Source organism: Carlito syrichta, unplaced genomic scaffold (assembly GCF_000164805.1).
Source record: "Carlito syrichta isolate Samal-C Ts95f unplaced genomic scaffold, Tarsius_syrichta-2.0.1 Scaffold309011, whole genome shotgun sequence".
NCBI classification, from domain to species: Eukaryota; Metazoa; Chordata; class Mammalia; order Primates; family Tarsiidae; genus Carlito; species Carlito syrichta.
In genome coordinates this window covers 535,022-543,647 of record NW_007253107.1, presented here as the reverse complement: position 1 = coordinate 543,647, position 8,626 = coordinate 535,022, and positions in this window count along the sequence as shown.

Sequence of the window (8,626 nt, the reverse complement as noted above, 5' to 3'; positions counted from 1 at the left end):
TAGAATTTTTTTTTTTAATCAAGCACACATCATGAATATAGCATCAAGGTGATTTTATGCCATATTAACTTAACACACGTTTATGAATTACATTTACACTGTCTCAGACACTATTGCACGTTTATATATTGTCCACTTGTTTGTCAATAATAAACATAAAATTCATACTGAGGCAGGATTGTTTGAGCCCAGGAGTTCGAGAACAGTCTGGACAAGAAAGCAAGATGCTATTGCAAATAATAATGCTCATAGTCGTAATCATAATAAAGCTCAGGGAGTAGTGGAGGCAGCCTTTAATTGCAGGTGCCACTGTGCAGACACTCTAATATTATCTGGAATATCTATGCAATCTAGATTCTTAGTCTTAAAAAGTGGTTTTCATGTTTAAGCAATGCCTTTAAGTTATGGTTTTTCTTTCTTTGTTATGCTGCCTCATTAAAAAAAGAAACTGATTTTCTAAACTAGTTTCATTGATCAGTTTGAGAAAAAATGAGTTTTCTGGTTTTAGGGTAAAGCAGAAGACTCATTTGTTAAATTGGGCATTTGCCTAATGGATATAGGAGGATCAGCAAGATTAAGATCATGGATCTTTTCTTGTTGTCAGATAATGTGTAAAATAAAATCAAACACATGATAAACAAGGGTAATTGCATAGGAAAGACTTCCCTTGGGGTTCAACTCAGAAACCTTCTAAAATGTACATTTTCAAGATGGAAAATCAAAATCATATTTAATGTAGCTAGTAGAGGTAAGTAATATAATCATTTTAAGGCATTGAAATATTCTTTTCTTTCATTTTAAGAAAATGATAAAAATTACTTGAGTAGAACTATAATCTATAGATACATGTACAGTGTCTTGCCACGTTATTTGTGGCAAAAGCCAATAACTTTTATGACCAAACAAAACCCTAATCTTGGTTGTATTAGGGCAAATCAAAACATCATATTAGAAGCAGGCATTAGCAAAACTTAGATCAAACAGAACTTTATAAAATTTAGAAAAATAGAAGAATGAAATGACTTCAATGTGATAGAAAACACATTTGATTAAGTTCTCTTGAAAAACACATGATATAAACACAAAAAGAAAACTAAAGGCTTGCTTAAGTTAAGAAACAGAAAGGGCAATGAAGGATAAGAATAAGTAACAATAAATGAATAATTTGTTGCCTTTATTTATGCAAAATTAGATCACACTGGTGATAGTGCTGATCATAGCATATGATATTTCCTGGGAAAGATTATTTAAAATCTTAAAATCATAAACAATCACAACAAACAAAGATTATAAAGAAAATTAATGAATATCAGAATTTATGTGCCTACCTTATTCTTGACTATCGGTATGATGAAATAATCTATAAATGTGAACAGAGAAATTAACTTAATTTCATATTGAGGGAAATTATATTAAGGTTGAATGAGTATTTAATGAAGATTGAGAGAAAAATTTGCATCTGAGACTTGTGACTTTTTAAATTGTAAGGAGAAACAGCCAAATTGTTATATGTTTTATCTGTGATTATAAATCTGAAATTAAAGGCAAGCTAACAAATGAACAGAGTAATTAATAAAATTTCGTAAAACAATTATTGTGTCTAAAATTTACTTTTATTAAGCTCTATTGCTACAGTTGCTTTCTATATGCACCATATTTAATTTGTCCTTTTCCAAGTGACATAATAAATATAATTGTGGCTCCTTACATCAAAAAAGTACAAAAATCTACATTTAATAATATACTTGACAGTCAGTATTAGTTTAATGAAATTTTATGTGATTATACTGTTATTGTACTATTTCTTTTATATAATTAAACAATCCACTAGTAAAACCATACTAGCATAATGAGAAAACCATTAAAAAAAACTTTAAAATTGGCAAGAAAAAAGAGATATAGAGGATTGCAAACTTTTTGCCACATTTGCTGCTTCTGCTTCTGTGAATAAAAGAGACAGGCATGAAATCTTACAGTACAATTTTTAGGAAGCACAGAAGAAAACCGTGCTATACCATGGTTTATATCACTTTGAAAAGATGGTTTTTAGCTAATTAACTGATTTAGCAATTGCAATGTTCAACACTATAAACCAGGGATATAATTTGTACTCAGTCATTGTCATTTGTATTTGTTAATATGTATCACATTTTTATCTCAGCTTATAGTCAAATAACTCAATTTATGAAAAAATCTCTAAATAAATAATTATGATACCAGTGTATAAGTAAATAGCTTGAAAGATTTCTTTATAAATTATACTTGCTTTAAGAACCACAGTTATATGCTAACCCTTCCACCTGTTTTCACTCAGAAGTATCTGTTTTAAGAAGCCTAACATTTTGTTCAATTGGACAATTACTGAATATTTACTGCAGAACTCAAATGTATGGGGCATATAAATAAGATGTAATATGAGTTATACAAAATGGAAAACAAACAAGTAAGAGTAATTTAGTCCTGGAAATTAGGAATCACTTAGTCAAAAATATTTGAACAGCAGGTCTAAAAGAAAACAGTTTAACAAATGAGAGAAGGAACACATTCTTAGAAGAAATAATTTACATCATTCACAAGGTGTTAGCTTCCAAGTAGTTAAGAAGAGTTCATAAGGAAAAACAAAGAATTAATGAAATCAAAAGATTAAATTAAATATCTGGGTACATGTGAATAATATTTTCTCATGATAATTTATTGAAATATATTAAGCTATATTATAGATATCTTTGTTGCATGTCACCTGCACTAGATTTTGTAATGATGTTAAAAGTGATAATTTTTTTAAAGATAAGATGTTGCTTAATTTAAAAGTTATTTGGTATATAGCATAGTTTGTTGTTTAATATATATATCATAAAATGAAGAGGAAAAAGCACTTATAAATGTTTTCTTTCTCAAACTACCATTATAGTGTTATTTTTATCTACTTTTAAAAATGATATCGAAATGGCCTTGAATTTTTGAAGGTCTTTAGCAATCACAGTCCATCATGAAGACGGTTTTTATATTGTATTGATCATCAGATAATCTTGACCATGAAAGCACATTAGATTTCAGTAAGGTTTACCCAATCATTTATATATATATATATACACAAAATGCATATATCTGGGCATTGATATGAGAGGTTGGCACAGTTTAGTTAATATTCTCACTTTGTTGAAAGCCCAGTATCATTGCATTACATATTTCCATGCAAAAATGTGTTTGTTTACTCTCTATGAGAAGTTTTCTTGTTTTCTTAAATGGATAAATAAACCAAATAACCTAATTCTGAATTTTAGATCTATTTATCACACTGATATAGAGTGCATTGGAAATTTCATTATCTTGTCAATTTTCATTGTAACTAAAATAAGCCTCCCAAATCGCAATTTCCTATCATCTAATCTAAATTAGAGTTTCCACTCCTAGACCCATCAACTAATTGCTTGTGCATTTATTTCCCCTATCAGTTAAATTGGTCTTACATGTGAAAGTGTTGCATTATTTAAAAAAAAAGAAGAAAACTAAATGGTAATAATAATAGTATCAATTTCTTAGCACATTAAATAGGAATGTCAAGAATTTTACATAGGAACAAGTTCCAAATAATGAGTATGTAAAATAAAGGATCAGAGAATCTGTCATTTCTGTTTTAACTTAATTCTAACGTGTACACTTGGTTTCTGGTAACTTCTTTAAACATAAAGTAAATAAAATTCTATCTTTTGAGTGGTTTCGGGAGAACACAGGCTGTTTCTTTTTTAAATTTTTAAATGGAGGTGGGAAAGTGACTTGGAAACTTAATCATCATTGAACGTAGAAGGGATTCTATCTGTTGTGCTAATATGTATTTTTAAATTAGTACACCAAAGAACACTGAAGATCTACATTACAAACACAGTTTTTAAGCTTATTCTTTCCCCCAAAGAGTTCATAAAACACAGCATATAAATGGCACATTTGTGATTCCTACAGATGTGTCTTATTTAAGAGATCATCAAATCATAACGTTATTCCACTCAGCAATACTGCCTTTTAAAAAGCAAATTTTCCACTTGTCAGCTGATAAGTAGCCAATTTGGATATTCCTTGTCTTCCTATTTTTTTTTTTTTTTTTTTTTTTGAGTTGGAGTCTCACTCCGTCGCCCAGACTGGAGTGCAGCGGCCACTCCCGGCCACCGCAGCCTCGACCCTCTGGGCTCCGGCGATCCTTCTGCCTCAGCCTTCCAAGTAGCTGGAACGACAGGCACGCGCTACCACGCCCGGCTGATTTTTTGATTTATTGTGGAGATGAGGTCTCGCCAAGTTGCCCAGGCGGGTCTCGAACCCGTGGGCTCAGGCAATCCACTCACCTCAGCCTCCCAAAGCGCGGGATTACAGGCTGAGTAACCGAGCCCTGCTTCCTTGTCTTCCTCTTATAGGCGAGTTGACACCAGAATTTCAAGATAGCTCAACAGGAGAATGGAATGATTCCATCTCTGGGCTCCAGAAGTTAGCCTTTACAGATGAAGCACTCCACAGACAGAAGCTTCCATAACCACAGGATTTGTCTAGATAATTCTGTCACATGACCGTGTAAACATGCAGAACATTATTGGGAAAGAAATCTTTCTCTATCAAATATTAGCCATGGAGTACACAGATCAGCTGTGGAAAAAGAAGTTTTGGAGCATGACTTGTATCTACCACTTTTCTGCTTGTAAGTTTCTCTTTAATAAACTTCTTTGTATCACATGGCACTAGAAGTGCATGTTTTGACTTATTTGACTTATTTGATGGTTAACTCTTAGGCACAAAATTTCAACACGTCTCAAATACAATGCATGCTAATTTTCAATAAGAATATTAAAAACTGTGAGAACACACTTGTATAGATATTATTCTAACAAATCATTTTTTCATTTACTTTTCACATTTTTATGATGGACTTCCTATGGTGATACAAAGGTAGAAAGCTTCATCTCTGTCTTCATAAGTTTCACAGTCTAGTGAACATACAGATATGCACAGGTGCAAGAAAATAAGTTAGCCATCATCATGGAGAGAGAAGAAACTGCAGAAGGATGGCATTGTAGAAGGTTTATCTAAGCAGGTCTATTTTCTCTGAGGTGGCAGAATTTGAGGTGAGACGTGAGGAAAGTAGAAAAATTTTCCAGACAGGTAAAAAGGTAGGTATACTCTAGAGAGGTAAGACCTTCTTAGAATCAAGACCAAAAGAGAAATGAAGAATCATATCATAGAATAAAGAATTTAGATAATTTTTTTTAATTTTTGGTCTTATTCTGTCACCCAGGCAGGAGGACAGTGGCACGATCACAGCTCACCTCAGCCTCAACCTCCTGGGATCAGGCGATCTTTCTTCCTCAGCCTCCCAAATAGCTGGGACTAGAGGCGAGCGGAACCTCACCTGTATAATTTTTATTTTTGTAGAGATGAGGTCTCACCTATGTTGTTCAGGCTGGTCTCAAACTCCTGAGCTCAAGCAGTCCTCTCGCCTTGGCCTCCCCAGGTGCTGGGATTATAGGCATGAGCCACAGTGCCTGGCTGGCAGAGGATATCTTATAAATACTGATCTTGAGATTTTTATCTTGAGTTTTAATATTACTCTGCAGCTACTGTGGAGTTGTAAATGATTTTAAGTTGGGAGATGGTATAATCATGTTAGGATGACCCCTGGGGGCAAGGTGTGGTTGCTCACGACTGCAATCCCAGCACTTTGGGAGGTGGAGGTGAGAGGATTGCTTGAGTCCAGGGATTTGAGACCAGCCTGGGCAAATTGATGAGACCTTGCCTTTACAAGAAATCAAAAAATTAGCCAGATGCGGTGGCACATGCCTGTAGTTCCAACTAGTTGGAAGGCTGAGGCAGAAGGATCACCTGAGCCCGGCAGGCTGAGGTGAGCGTGCTACTGCACTCCAGCCTGAGTGACAGAGTGAGACACCAACTCAAAAAAATAAAAATATAAAAATGAATGACCCCTGAATCAGTGGAGAATACAGGATCAAGGGATGTGACTAGACATTGTATAGTTGACACAAAGGATTTTGTAACGTTCCAACCTTAATATGATAAATGCTTGGACAAGAATAGGGGCAGTGGTCATAGAGGAAACAGGATTCATGAATGATTGAGATATGAATTTGATAATACTGTGGAATTCAGTGGGTGCAAAGAAAACAAGAGAAGATTTTATACCTTCCAGATTTGCAGTTTACCAGATTGAGTAGATTATACAGATTTACTGAGATATGGAACATGGCCAAGAGCAAAATTGGAATACAATAGAGATGAGGGGTAGAGATGACATTTATTTTTTACATGATAACTGTATGTGACTTTGATTCGTTGAAACATAACTGGTAAAAAGTATGTATTCACTACTCAGTTATATAGCTGTTCAGGTGATAATGTTGGACAGTCATAGTCATTGAGGCAAACAATTCAGTTTCAGTTTTGTCAGGAGATATTAGGATATATGTAGTATTTGGATCTATGTTTACACAGGAAAGTGTACTGTTACAAAAGAAAGCATATGAGTATTTTAGAGAACTACAGAGGAAAATCGGAAAATGGGTAACACTGCATAACCTGGCTGACTCATACACGTCAAGAAGGGAAAGTTCAGAAAAGAAAGAATGGTTAGAGATGTCAAATTCTTCGAGATGTCAATTAAGAGACACACTGAACACATTCACACTGTTTTAGCAGTAAGCCTGTCTCTGTATGTTGTTTGCTTTTCTCCATTAGGATTTAGAGGGATATCAGACCTAGCTCGGTGGCATTCCATGGACTGAAGGAAGATGTATTATCCTTATCCTAATTAATACAGTTCCTGGAGAAAATGCACATGTTTTGGAAACAAAATCCCAAAATGTAAGGCAGTATTAAGTTCAAGGAAGACATGAGGCCAACCTGACAAGATTCTGATCTCTGAGTAAATATGTGACTCAACCATGCATCTAGGCCCTAAGCAAGACAAAAACACAACTCATAAACTAAAAATACTAAGTATAAAAAAGAGGCATAACCATTGGGTACTGGGTAATGACTCAATAGAAACCCAAATCTTATCATTACACAATGTACCTGTGTACAAACCTTCACATGTATTCTTTGAATCTAAAATACCTTTTACAAAGAAGTCAGTCTTCTCTTTTGAAATTCATGGTGGGTATGCAGAAGGCACGGTGATTTTTAAATAAAATGTTTACATCTATTTGTGTCTTCCTGTTGGAAGGATGGAAAAGAAGAATGATTTACTGTGCAAAGCCCCTGAAGGGGATGGTGAAGTCTTCAGCAATCTTGTTAGTAAAGAGAAATAATATATATTGCATAACTTGCTGATAAGGCAGATGAGAAATCTGAGAAAACAAGTGTTAGTTGTGTTTATCAGTGGGGGTTCTCCAGAGTACCAGAACAAGTAGTTGGTAGATGGTTAGATAGATAGAAATTTATTTTAAACAATTGGCTCACACAGTTGTGGGGGTTAGTGACTCCATAGGGCAGGCCAACAGACTAGAAACTCCAGCAGAATTTCAACGTTATGATCATGAGACAGAAATGGATAATATTTCCAACCATGCCTGATCTATCGTAATTGTTCAAAAGAGAGGAAGGCCACTGAACTGTCTAATAACTATAACAGAAACTAAAACATCTTCAGAATAAATTAGTATCCCCCAAAATGCTAAGCTTATGCTATGCTACTGTCTCTTTAAGAGGATATAAGCAACCCCATTAAAATGGGATATTACATTTTTCCCATGGTATAAGAGAAATGTGCCTTGGGTATAATCAAAGAACTAGGAGACCCTGAGAGTCAACGTTATTCTGAATGTAAGACAGCAGGAAGAAGTTAAGGGTAGTGGTGAGCAGAAAAAAGTATCGTTTTACTTGTTTGCTTTACTTTCTGTTGGTTTGTATCCACAAAATGCCATCTAGTTGAAGGACACACTCATTATTTTAAATGTGTATAAATATTACTCTATTTCAGTAATATACAAGTGCCCTCAATAATTTTGTGGTTCATTTAGTCATGAACTCCAACACAATGCTTTTTAGACCAAATTACCCTAACAGAATTTTTAGTAGCTCCACCATTACTTTTAATGCCCATTAAAGTTTGGAATAATGTCAAGAAAGTTATCAAGTGTACTCAACAATAATACATAATCAATAAATTCAAGTAGATATCTGCCAAGCCTTTTCTTTATAAAATATAAATTTCTAAGTTTCATTAGAAGCACATCAAAGTTTCTCAAATAAGTTAAAATAGACCTAAATGCTTGAACAGCAACTAATATTAGTAAGCATGTTAAGATAAATTAAACAACTATTTTTCAACAACATAGTCTTGGAAACTTTTAAGAATGAACTTATAAGCTAAAAGCAACATTCTGTGAGGTGGTGTTTGCCTATATATAGAATTATAGAGACTTCATAAAATATATCTTTCTGAATTTCCTTTAAAAAAAAGGCTCAATGTCAAACCTAGTATATATGATAATAAAATATATGGGGTTTTTTTCTTCAATTGAAGTTTCAGTCAAAACCTCTAATAGAATCTGCAAAAATCTAAGTATTATAGCCCAGCAATTTATTTTAAGACAAATGAACAAACTTCATCCTTGGTGAAGCATAT